Consider the following 11,629-nt stretch of genomic DNA (forward strand, 5'->3'; position numbering starts at 1 on the left):
AATTCATTGACGCTCTTCAATGGACAGCGCTAAACCTGGCAGCACATATACTTACTTGCAGGCAACCCACCAAAATAAAAGCTAGCTAATTTAATTTTGAAAATGATTAAAATTCAAGTCAATATTAGCATTTTATTTTTAAGTTTACTATAAAATAATTGTATTTTTATTTAATGCTCCCTTTTTATTTTAGAATATAGGGTACAACGGGGCTAAAGGCCCACCTTAAGAAAAAATGTGCCATTCACTGCGCCTAAGGAGAAAAAGTAATTTAAGGCAGTTTAACATAAGGCAGCAACATAACAAAATGTGAAAAAATAAAGGGGTAGGAATACTTTCGCAAGGCAATGTAAACATATTACAAACAACAAACAAAGAGTGCTTTCAGTATTTAAGATTATCTGAACGTTTTCCATTCAAGAACTGTGAGTGATTTTTCTTCATCTTTACTGTTGTTTTTTACTATGACATCATAGACAGCGGGAGCTCTATTAAGCTGCATTCATGCCCGGATCTCTTTTGAAATATACAAAGTAATGTGGTTTGTCCTGTCCGTTTAATCCCTTAAGACATAACTGGCTGTGTTTACATTAATTTTGCGTCATAAAACCATTTTGAGAGTCACGCACAGCCGCATGCGCGAGCAGTCTTCACAAACAAAGCGCGTCAGCATTTGAAATTGAAAGCAGCCTTCTGTTAGTTAGGTTCATATTTTAAATATATAAGTCCACTGCATTCCAAACCACATAAATGATGACTTCGTAGAACATTTGTAAGGAAAATACCATGGGCGAGACTGCACACTTCAAGTGAAACATCAAACAAAGCGCGCGTCTCTCACAGCGCATCCTGTGCAATGAAGCCAGCGATATTATTTTAAGGAAGGTTCGAGTGGTGTATGTGTGTGAGGAATTAAAAGCAAGCAGAATATGGGTGTTTCTAAAGCAAACTCTGCGTCATCGCGCATCTGGTTAAAAATTAAGCTCAGAATCGATTCTGAAATTCTCAGAATCGATCCAGAATCGTTGGAGAGAGAATCGCGATGCATCGATGGATCGATTTTTCCTCCCACCCCTAGTCTATACAGTACATGCGTGCTTGTATGATTCCTTCTTCCTAAACGTCTCTGGGCTGTTGCGGTTTCCTGGTCCGTCGGACTTGGTTGCCACACCGCCACCCTCTCATTCGTCTCGCTGCCGTTCCTGACGGAGCCAATTTCGCCCAGCTCGCTGGTTCCAGAGCGTGAAAGTGGTTAGGAGGTGGCTTGCGTGCATGAAGGCACCAGCTGAACCCTCGAGCTTGCGGCACAGGGTTGGGAATCGATGGATTGATTTTTTTCTCCCACCCCTACTAAAATGTATAATTGCAGAAAAAATATATACGTTGTTTTGAACATTAATGGAGCAACATATTTTGTGTGAAAATAAATAAAGTTGTTTATTTTGTTTAAAAATCTTATAAATGAATGAGGTGGCATAAGGGGCCTTTTACCCCACACACGGGGTAAAAGGCTCACCAGCATGGGGTAAAAGGCACACGGTATTGATACAAATACTTTGTCAGACTCTGTTCCGTCTTTTGTGGTTGTTTTCCCCATGTGCCTTCCTTTCCCATGTTTAATTTGTCCCAGGTGTTTCCCTTGATTGTTTCATTTGCTCCCAGGTGTGTCTCGTCATCCCCTCCTCCTGTGGGTATAAACTCCGTTCCTTGCTCCTGACTCTGCTCAGCAGTGCACCCATGACATACTTCAGCTAAAATAATGTTTTTTTTTATATTTAATTTAGAATTTAATAAGTTAATACTTGTTCAAAACAATAACTTTAGCAAAGTTTGTACTATTTTCTGCTTATTTTGAAAAATAAAAGATTTTTTTTTCAATAAATATACTGTCATTAAAATATGTTAATATAAAAAAATATATTTTAAAATACAGAAACAAAATCTTTTAATAAGTAAAGATTCTGAAAGTATTGAAGAAGATCCAATAATAATTGAATACATATTTACAGTAGTAACAACAAATGATATTTTATTATATGATATGATTAATATCATATTTTTAAATATGATGGCGATTATCTCTAATATGGACACCCAACATAATATATGATATTTACCATCTGAATCTAACCATGCCATGTCAACAAATGATTATCTCTAATATGGACACCCAACATAATATATTATATTTACCATCTGAATCTAACCATGTCATGTCAACAAATGGAAAAGTCAGCCATCTATTAATTATCATGTTAATTACCGTGCGCCTTTAGCCCCAATAGCAGGGGTGCTTTTTACCCCAAATACCGTACTTTTACACATTCTTTCATTATTTAAAAACTGTTGCTTTAATTATCTCAAACAAAACTGAAAAACATAAATAAGACCTTTGTCTCAAAACATATGCATTAATTTGAGCGATTCTCATTTGCTACTTAAATCTACAACATTTTAAAAACATAAAATATTAGATCAAGTAAGCACAGAATCTACTTTGCACTGCTGCGCGCGTTCGCGTCAAGGATCAGACAAAAATACACGTGCATCTTGAAAAGCGGATGAAAGTGCTACGTCCCGTTTTTGTGCCATCTAGTGGTTTAGATGAAAATAATACCAAAGGCGCCTTTAGCCCCGTTGTACCCTAATAGTTTTATCACACTTTTTTATTTTGTTTATTATTTTCAACATCAATTGATTTTCCAGCTGCTGAATGGAAGAGAATGTAGAATTGCATATGCTCTCTGATCACAGGCGACGAGCCCTTCTTGGGCTCAGGCTTCTGGGGTCCAAGGACAACCTGTCCAGGTTATCTCTCTCTCTTGTCAAGGCACCTGAGAAATCAATACATCATGGGTCAGCGGAGTGATCCCAGCAAAGAGATTTTAGACTGATGGTGTAGAAATGAAGGGCACATCAAGGGCATGCGCACTCCTCTTTATAATTATTCCAGTCCAGAAGTGCCATTTTAGGGATGAGAACTGAAGTGTTTAGGGATGAGAACTGAAGGCCTTAATTGAGCTGGCTCTCATTATATTATCCTCAATCAAACTGAGAGATTTGTTTTCTATGGGATCATGTCCAAGCCTTAATTAGCCTGGATCAATGTGCCAAACTGGATGTGAGGAGGAGAATAGTCACGTATTTCAGCATTCCCACACACTCTTTGGTGTTAGGGCCACAGATTGAGGCGAGTGAGCAGATGAAATATCCATGCTGTTTAGGATTATTTAGACTAGATTATCCCAGACTTAATCTGCCTTTATTAATCCGGGGAAGATATTCTGGCATCTTTCCCTGGATTTCCAATCAAAATCACGCTAGGAGTCAGCTGACAGATTTATTGGATGCTGCTTTTCACAACAATGTGCCCTGCTGATAACCCTCTGTCTGTCTAGCTAATGTTCCCAAGTCAGTGCGTCATGGATATATTGAGGCTGGGTGCGAGAACAGAGGTTGTAAAGTTGTAGTTGGGCTCAAGTGGGTCCTCTAGCAGGGAAAAAGTGTAATGAAATACAAAATAAACAGATATTCAGGATAAACACAGAGTGTTCTTGCACTCAGACCCTCCAGCCATTTTGTGTCTGCCCACAAGGACAGAAGGACAGGACTATTAAATTGGCTCATTAATGTTTCAGCAGACTGCATTTGCACAGCAAGGGATCAAGGATTTGGAAGTGTTTCTTGGACATCATGAATATGTAAATATATGTATATATACAAATTGTAATATAAAAAATGTAAATCATGGATATATAGAAGTAAATCTGAATATATAGTTTTGAATATGTACTTATAAGTCTGTATAGATACAAACTGAATATATAAATGTAAATCATGAATATACTGTATGTATAGAGGTTAATCTGAACGTATAGTTAAAAGTCTGAATAAATAGAATTAAATCCGAAAATGTAGTTGTAAGTTTGAATATATAAATGTAAATTGTGAATATAGTTATTATTCTGACTAATTGTAAATCAGAATGTATATTTATAAATCTTGAGTATATAAATGCAAATCTGTATATACAGTCTACATCTCAACATAAATATATTTTTATTAATAGGCATGTCAATATAGGCAGATGTTCTATGTATCCTGTACATGTGTCAATGCAGATATTGTACTATATTAATTATTGTAATTATTGCTGTCCATCACATGCTGCTGCAATTATATAATTAAAATCACTATTTGTAAACAGATGATGTTGTTTCCCTATCGCTCTCAGACATGTTGAATTGTGTATAAAAGATTAACACTGTCACCATGAGGACCTATTGGTACCACAGCCAGCCTTTTTAAAGTAGAGGGAAAATACTAATTTTGGTTTAGATTAGCAAGATGCACTTACAATAATTAATATAGTACAATATCTGCATTGATACCAGAATACAGGATGTATAGGCATAATGTTTTCATTAAAATGTCTATTGACATGCCTGATAATAAATATATAATTATATAGGTTTGTTGACAATAAATATTTTCCTATTTACAATGTTCAGGATTTAAAAATATATATTTTGATTTGCAGTTATATTTTCAGAATTATAACTACATATTCACAATTTACATTTACATATTCAGATTTATTCTGTACTGTCACTAAGATTACAGAACGCTTTAACCTCTCGCATAATTTTAGAAATGGCCTTGTATTCTATATTAGTGCTCACCTGTCAACCGAGTTTAACCCGGCTCCTCCGTCATTCACAGAATGAGAATAAAAAGCAGGAGGCATCAAAGTATGAAAGGAGAGCAAAGCTGCTGTGGGCGGCACCACTGAAGGGCTCACCCGCAACAGCTCAGGTCAACATAACAGTGACAAGCCGCTGTTGGCAGCTAGCTTTTTTTCATCCTGTTTCTTGGCAAAAGGCTAGACTGGGAGAACCTTCCTGTCCTGTGTGACACAAAAACCTTCTTACATGTGCCCTCAGGGCAGAGACAGGAGGGAATACAGAGAAACAGAATGACAGTAAACACCATAGCATTTCTCTACATATAATGCCTCAAAATAAACCATAATAAATGCAAGCTGAAAACCGAGGCTCTTTATCCCACAAGGAAAGTGTTTTTATCTATAAAAAGTACTTTTCTATGGAAAATAGTGCATATATTTATCTTTGAAAGCCCCACAGTGGATAACTAAATTGAATAATGCTTCATTATTTCAAACAATCAGAGCTTTTACTTAAAACACAAACAAACAAATCCATGAAAGCAGCAATTGTGATTTTTGTGTGACTGTAACTAGAATAGCATGTGTCCTGCTAAATTTTGTTAAACAACTGTCCATTAGATGTCCCATGGCAAAAACAAATAAAAAAAATCATGAAACAGCGCTTTGTTAAAACTGCCACATTAGTGGGATAAGCCTTTTAACAGTTTTCTGGTGTTGATGTTTATGTAGATGAAGGCTTTTTGGTCAGATCTGGTTTTCCCTGAGGAGGTCATGTAACTTTGTGTTTCACAAATGTGTTTTGTGATTTTATTCCTGTCAGAATTGAACGAGATGGTGTTTTCCGTTAAACATCCTCGGTTAAAATCATGGAGCAATTATGGTCGTCTGAGAGCTGTAATCCTGTCTGGATTGGAATGACAGCGATTGTGGTTTAAAAGTGAAAAAGTGACGTGACGTGGCCAAGTATGGGTTACCCATCCAAAGTGCACACACACAGCAGTGAACACACACACACACACACCATGAACACACACCCGGAGCAGTGGGCAGCCATTTATGCTGCGGCGCCCGGGGAGCAGTTGGGGGTTCGGTGCCTTGCTCAAGGGAACCTCAGTCGTGGTATTGAAGGGGGGGGAGCGCTGTACATTCACTCCCCCCACCTACAATCCCTGCCGGTACGAGACTCGAACCCGCAACCTTTGGGTTACGAGTCCGACTCTCTAACCATTAGGCCACGACTTCCCCATCACACTTTTATTATTGTTTCACAAAGCTTGTCCTATTTTGTTTTGACCTTTGTCAAATACTGTGAGCAAAATTTGTTGTTGTTGTTGTTGTTGTTGTTGTTGTTTTTTTGCCCGGTGCACGTTCTTTATGGACTTTTTTTTTGCCAACATTCTGAGTGAAATACCAGTTGGTAGTACTGTTAACTTCCCATCTGAATATTGTTTTTATATATTCTTCATTGTATATATTTAATTTTACGTTAAATTGTTTAAAAGTGATTATATTTCTTTTTCACATAAATTATGTTTTTTAGACTTTCTATTTATCAAGGAATCTTAAAAAAAGTCCCCCTCCCTTAAATTCCTAGTTTCCACACAAAATATTAAGATGCACATTTTCAACATTGATAGTAATAAGAAATATTTAAATATTTTTGAGTACCAAATCAGCATTTATTAAGGATCATGTGACATTGGAGCAATAGCTGCTTGAAAATTCAGCCTTGCCATCACCTGAATAAATTACATTTTAAAATATATTAAAATAGAAAACAGCTATTGTAAATTGTAATAATGTTTTCAGTATTACCGTTTTTATTGTATTTTTGAGTGAATGAATGCAGCCTTGGTGAGCATAAGAGACTTCTTCCAAAAAAAATGTATTGGTTACATATGGTAACCCTGGGTCCCTGATGGAGGGAATGGAGATGTGTGTCAGAATGACAGTATGGGGGGGTCATCCTTGAGAGCCACAGTCACCTCTGAGATTTTCAGAAAAGGCCAATGAAATTGGTGTGTAGAATTTGCTGAATATATGGGTATATAAGGCCAGCCACGTGCAAGCTCTACTTAAGTTTTGTTCTGAGGAGCCGAGGTAGTGTCTCGGCCACTTCAGTGGTCAGTTGTGGCCAGCTGGACACACGCCTCCGTTCCTTCCAGAGCCGTGTCCTAATGCCGAAGTGGCAGAAATGCCATGGGTGGAGTGCGCCCTCACTCCCAGCGGACATGGCACACCCTCGGCTTGATATGCCTGAGAAATGGCATGCGCAATCGAGTGGGCTGTTATTTGTTTGGAGACAGCCTTCCCCTTCTGCTGACAAAGAGCTGTTCAGATTATCTGAAGCTCTGGGTTTGGTCCACATAAATGCACAGAGCGTGTACTGGACACATGGCTGGGTTTCTCTCCTGTGGAGGAAATGCTTGAAGGTTCACCACGTGGTTCCTGAAAGGAGTAGTGGGAACTTTGGGCACATATCCAGGCCGGGGTCTCAGGATAACGTTGGAGTAGTCCAGCCTGAATTCTAGGCACGAATCACTAATTGAGAGAGCCTGTAGGTCCCCCACCCTCTTGAGAGACATGAGCGCAATCAGGAGGGCTGTCTTCAGAGAGAGAGGGCACTATGCTCCACTGATTGCTGAGTTTTAAACGGGTCTTTCTGTAGACCTTGCAGGACCACAGAAAGATCCCAAGAGGGGATGAGGCGTGGTCTCAGAGGATTCAACCTCCGGGCGCCTCTTAGGAACCTAACTATCAGGACGTGCTTTCCCAAAGACCTGCCATCCACGAGGTCATAGTTTGCTGCTATTGCAGCCACATAGACCTTCAGAGTGGAGGCAGACAGGTGCTTTTCAAGGCCTTGTTTTAAAAAGGAAAGCACTGACACGAGGCTCTACTGCGTCCTTCGCTAGAAAGTTCGCAATTTTCTGCCGTAGAATAGCAGCATTCTCTCCTCACACTGAGGTAAAGAGGACACCACTGTACCTGAGCAGGCGCCTGGCAAACTGAATCGTATAACTGAGCCGGATTGTCCTGACCAGCCAACGTGACAGGCTGGGAAGCAATAAACATGCATCCAGGCACTGCACTAGTGGTACTAATGGGACAATACCCGGGGTACCCGAGGTGGGGAGCCAGCAGCAAGGCAGAGCAAGGTCCATCACATCGGGAGGTCTTGCGTGTACTGACCTTGGTCCAGGGGCCCGAGGCAGCAGAGGTGCCGCATAAAGCACTTACCTGAACTTGGGCGTGAGGCGTCAGAATGCGGGAAGGCGAAGGAGTCTCATTCACAGAGATTCTGGTGCCCGTCCATCGAGAAGACGAGAGCCACAAACACCGTGAGGAAGAATGACACCCAGAGAAGGAGAAAACTCTTTTATTGAAAAAGTAAAATTCCCCCAAGGGGAGTGAGGCTCACCTGCAATCCTGGGACAAGCAGGTGTGTAGCCTCTCCATCCCTTGGTTGCCCATCTCAGGACCTCTTTGAAGCCTTGCGTGGGTTCCTAGTAGCCTGACGAGGGTAGTGAGGACGATGGAGCCCGCAAAGCGTGTCCTGTCCAAAAAGCGGTGCATTCCATGTCTTTGTGAGCTCCCCATGCACTTCTGGGAAGAAAGGCACCGGGGTGGAGGGCACTTGTCCCTCCCAGTTCCCACAAACCAATCATCCAACAATGAGTGCTTGGGGGAGAGCGGTGGAACTTACTCCATCCCAGTGCTCATGGCAGACTTAGACTGGGCCGGAACACCCGAAGTTGGCAGATCAGCAGTGTCCTCCACGTCAGAAGGCGTAAGTCTGCACCCCAATGCTGCGAGAGAAACCTCATCTTCCTCCTAAGCTCTGAACGAGAAATTAAGTTCACCCATGGGTGAGCCACATAATTCATTCAAAAACTCAACCGGGTTAACAGAGCGTGCAGGGGAATGGGAGGCCCGCGAGGATGTACCTGGCAGATGCACTTCCATTGAAGGCCCCAGATTGCCCTCACCACTGAGGCCTCGTACCCAGAGGTAGAAGGACCAGGACAGGGAGCAACTCAGGAAGCTCTCAATCTCTACCTTGAGAAGACATATGAGAGCCACGACCGCAACTTTCTGATGGTCATGCTCTCGCAATGAGAACATGATCCACCCACGAACGCTTCTTCAGTGTGAGCTTGGCCCAATCACAGAATGGAGCGATCATGCCCGTCGGAGGGAGAGAGAAATCCCCAACATTCAGAAGAACACGGAGGCAATGGCATCTTTGAAAAGACGTGAACCGCCGTGTAATGCTCTTTTAGAGGAAATTTACTCTTTAAAGATGGAAATTTCGCTCTTAACATCCACTGAAGCACCCATGGGAACCGGAAAAGACGTGAACCGCCATGTAATGCTTTTTTAGAGGAAATTTACTCTTTAAAGATGGAAATTTCGCTCTTAACATCCACTGAAGCACCCATGGGAACCGGAAAAGACGTGAACCGCCATGTAATGCTTTTTTAGAGGAAATTTACTCTTTAAAGATGGAAATTTCGCTCTTAACATCCGCCGAAGCACCCATGGGAACCGCCTCACACTTGTCTGTGCAGCAGGAGAGAGACCACCGAATGTGCCGAATAATCCGGTGGTAATTTGAAGCGATCGGAAAAGCTTGCTTCTCATATGAGATGCATTGCTCTAGCTCCGAAGTACAGCTTGCACATGGCCAGCCTTATATACCCGTCTATATGGGCGTGGCCTTGCATGCAAATTCTGCACGCCAATTTCATTCGCCTTTTCTGATACTCTCAGAGGTGATTGGGGCTCTCAAGGACGACCCCAACACACGTAGGAGTGAACGTCAGAAAGGGAACTATTCTTATGAGTTATATGAGATTCAACTCAATTTTTTATGTCGGTTTAATGTAATTTATGTTAAAATGACTTGCACAACCAAATTTAAGGCAGCAACTGAAGTCAAGTTTTTAAGTTAAAATAGGTGATTTTTGTATGATTTTAGTTTTAGTTAACAATAGTAACCCTGTTACCTACCCCAAGCTTTTGAACGGTAGTGTATTTATATATATAAAACTACTATAAAAAACTACTTTCATCTGAATAGTGCTTTAGAGATGTGATAACCATCTATTAATCTCTGATAAGTGACTTCTCTGTATGTAGTCACTCTCGAAACAGTCAGAAGTAAACTTATTCTTCCTTTAAGCAGCACTAGATAAGGAGGACCTCTGCTTTTCTATTTCTGTCCATGCTTACGCAATGAGAGTCAGCAGGGTGATAGAGTCAGCTGACCTCGGAGCACATGGCCGCTGTATGAGGCAATGGCACTTCGCCAGCACCCCTACTGTACTGTGCGAGTGGACAGACAGGTCACTCTTACTGGGACCCAGCACGGGATGTTACCAGTACATCTGCACACCATTTGTGCTCAAGGACGCTCTAGGAGGCTCGTTCCTCTGGTGCAGCAGGCACTGCACAAAGCAGCCACAGCTTGTTAGCGTTGAGCTCCTGCAGAGAGAGCGGCCTGCTTTAGCTCCCTGCAGTTTATGATTTTGGTTACCATGTTAATGGCCTAAAATTGCATCACTCAGTGCTTTTGCCTGTGACCCCTCTCAACATTAGCTGCAGAGGATTGTGATTGTGAAGCCCGACTCTGAGCGGGCGATTATTCTTGAAAGGACACATCTTAAGCGGAAAAGGCTTGGTGCAGTGTATCAATGAGAAGTGAGTGATGAGGGGGAGGACTTGAATAGACAGCTGTGATAACGCACTCCTATTAGTGCAGGCAGTGGGAATGCTAATAACCAAAACACATGCAGTTGTGAGCAGGCACCGGAAGTCTGCAAGACCCATGCAGAGACTCAGAAGTAAGAGGCGTGTGAAAGGAAGTGTTGCATAAAAAACGTACAGATTGTATGAGTGGAAATTCAAGTGTTTCAAGTGTTCACAATTGATTTTTGCACTTAGGTATAGATTTTAGGAGGAGGAAAATGTAATTTCTAAATTTACAATTAGGGTGGTATTTACAAAAACAACAGAAAGGAGGACACTTTTCAGGATTCAGTGAAGCCAGGATAAAACTGCAAAATAATACCAAACCTACAAGCAATGACAGAAATGAAATCATCCATTAACTGGATAGTTCACCCAAAAATTTAAATTCTGTCATCATTTACTCACCCTCATGTTGTTCCATGTTGTTTCTTTCTTCCACTGAATACAAAAGAAGATACTTTGAAGAATGTGGGTAACCAAACAGTAGCTGGTAGTCATTGACTACTATAGTATGAAGAAAAAAAATACTGTGGAAGTCAATGGCTACCAACAACTGTTTGGTTACCCACATTCTTCAAGTATCTTCTTTTGTGTTCAACAGAATAAAGAAATTCCTCTCTGAGAATGAGTAATGAGAGTGAGTATAATAAAATCTTAAAATAAAGTAAAATTATTATTCCTCTAATGGCAACTTTTCTAACCTTATGTGCGTGCGTGCATGTATGCATTTACACTGCAGTTACAGTTGCATAAATTGCTATGAGATTATTTTTTTAAATATAAAATATTGAATATAGAAACATAAAATGTTGGAAAAAAATATGAAACTTAAAATGCTAGTAGGTGGCAGCAAGTCATTGTCTAAATGAGTGAATCATTGATTCTTTCAAACAACAGATTCATTCAAAACAGCTGATTCATTCAGGGACGAAGCAAGTGACTGTCTTTGTGAATGGGTCCTTGAATCACTGACTCAAGAAATTAGTTAAAAATGCTGAAGCATTCAGGAACGTAACACCACTGTGTTGATCAGAGACGTAATGGTTCTGCCATCACTTTGTTTTGAACTATTTCCATTGGTGGAATAGAACAAAAATAGTCGATTATGTGTCTAAATTGTACTTCACTTGATATTAACTTAAACGTAGCTTTTTTATTTATATATATATATATATATATATATATATA

At 40.5% G+C, this 11,629-nt stretch overlaps 1 protein-coding gene across 1 annotated transcript in view; it reads left to right on the forward strand.

Annotated features, from left to right (window-relative positions):
- Window positions 1-11,629, forward strand: part of LOC107694956 (corticotropin-releasing factor receptor 1) — a 76,985-nt gene that overhangs the window by 1,240 nt on the left and 64,116 nt on the right. The gene's annotated exons all lie outside the window — the stretch shown is intronic.

This window comes from Sinocyclocheilus anshuiensis, unplaced genomic scaffold (genome assembly GCF_001515605.1).
Source record: "Sinocyclocheilus anshuiensis isolate Anshui unplaced genomic scaffold, SAMN03320099.WGS_v1.1 scaffold214, whole genome shotgun sequence".
Classification (NCBI taxonomy): Eukaryota; Metazoa; Chordata; class Actinopteri; order Cypriniformes; family Cyprinidae; genus Sinocyclocheilus; species Sinocyclocheilus anshuiensis.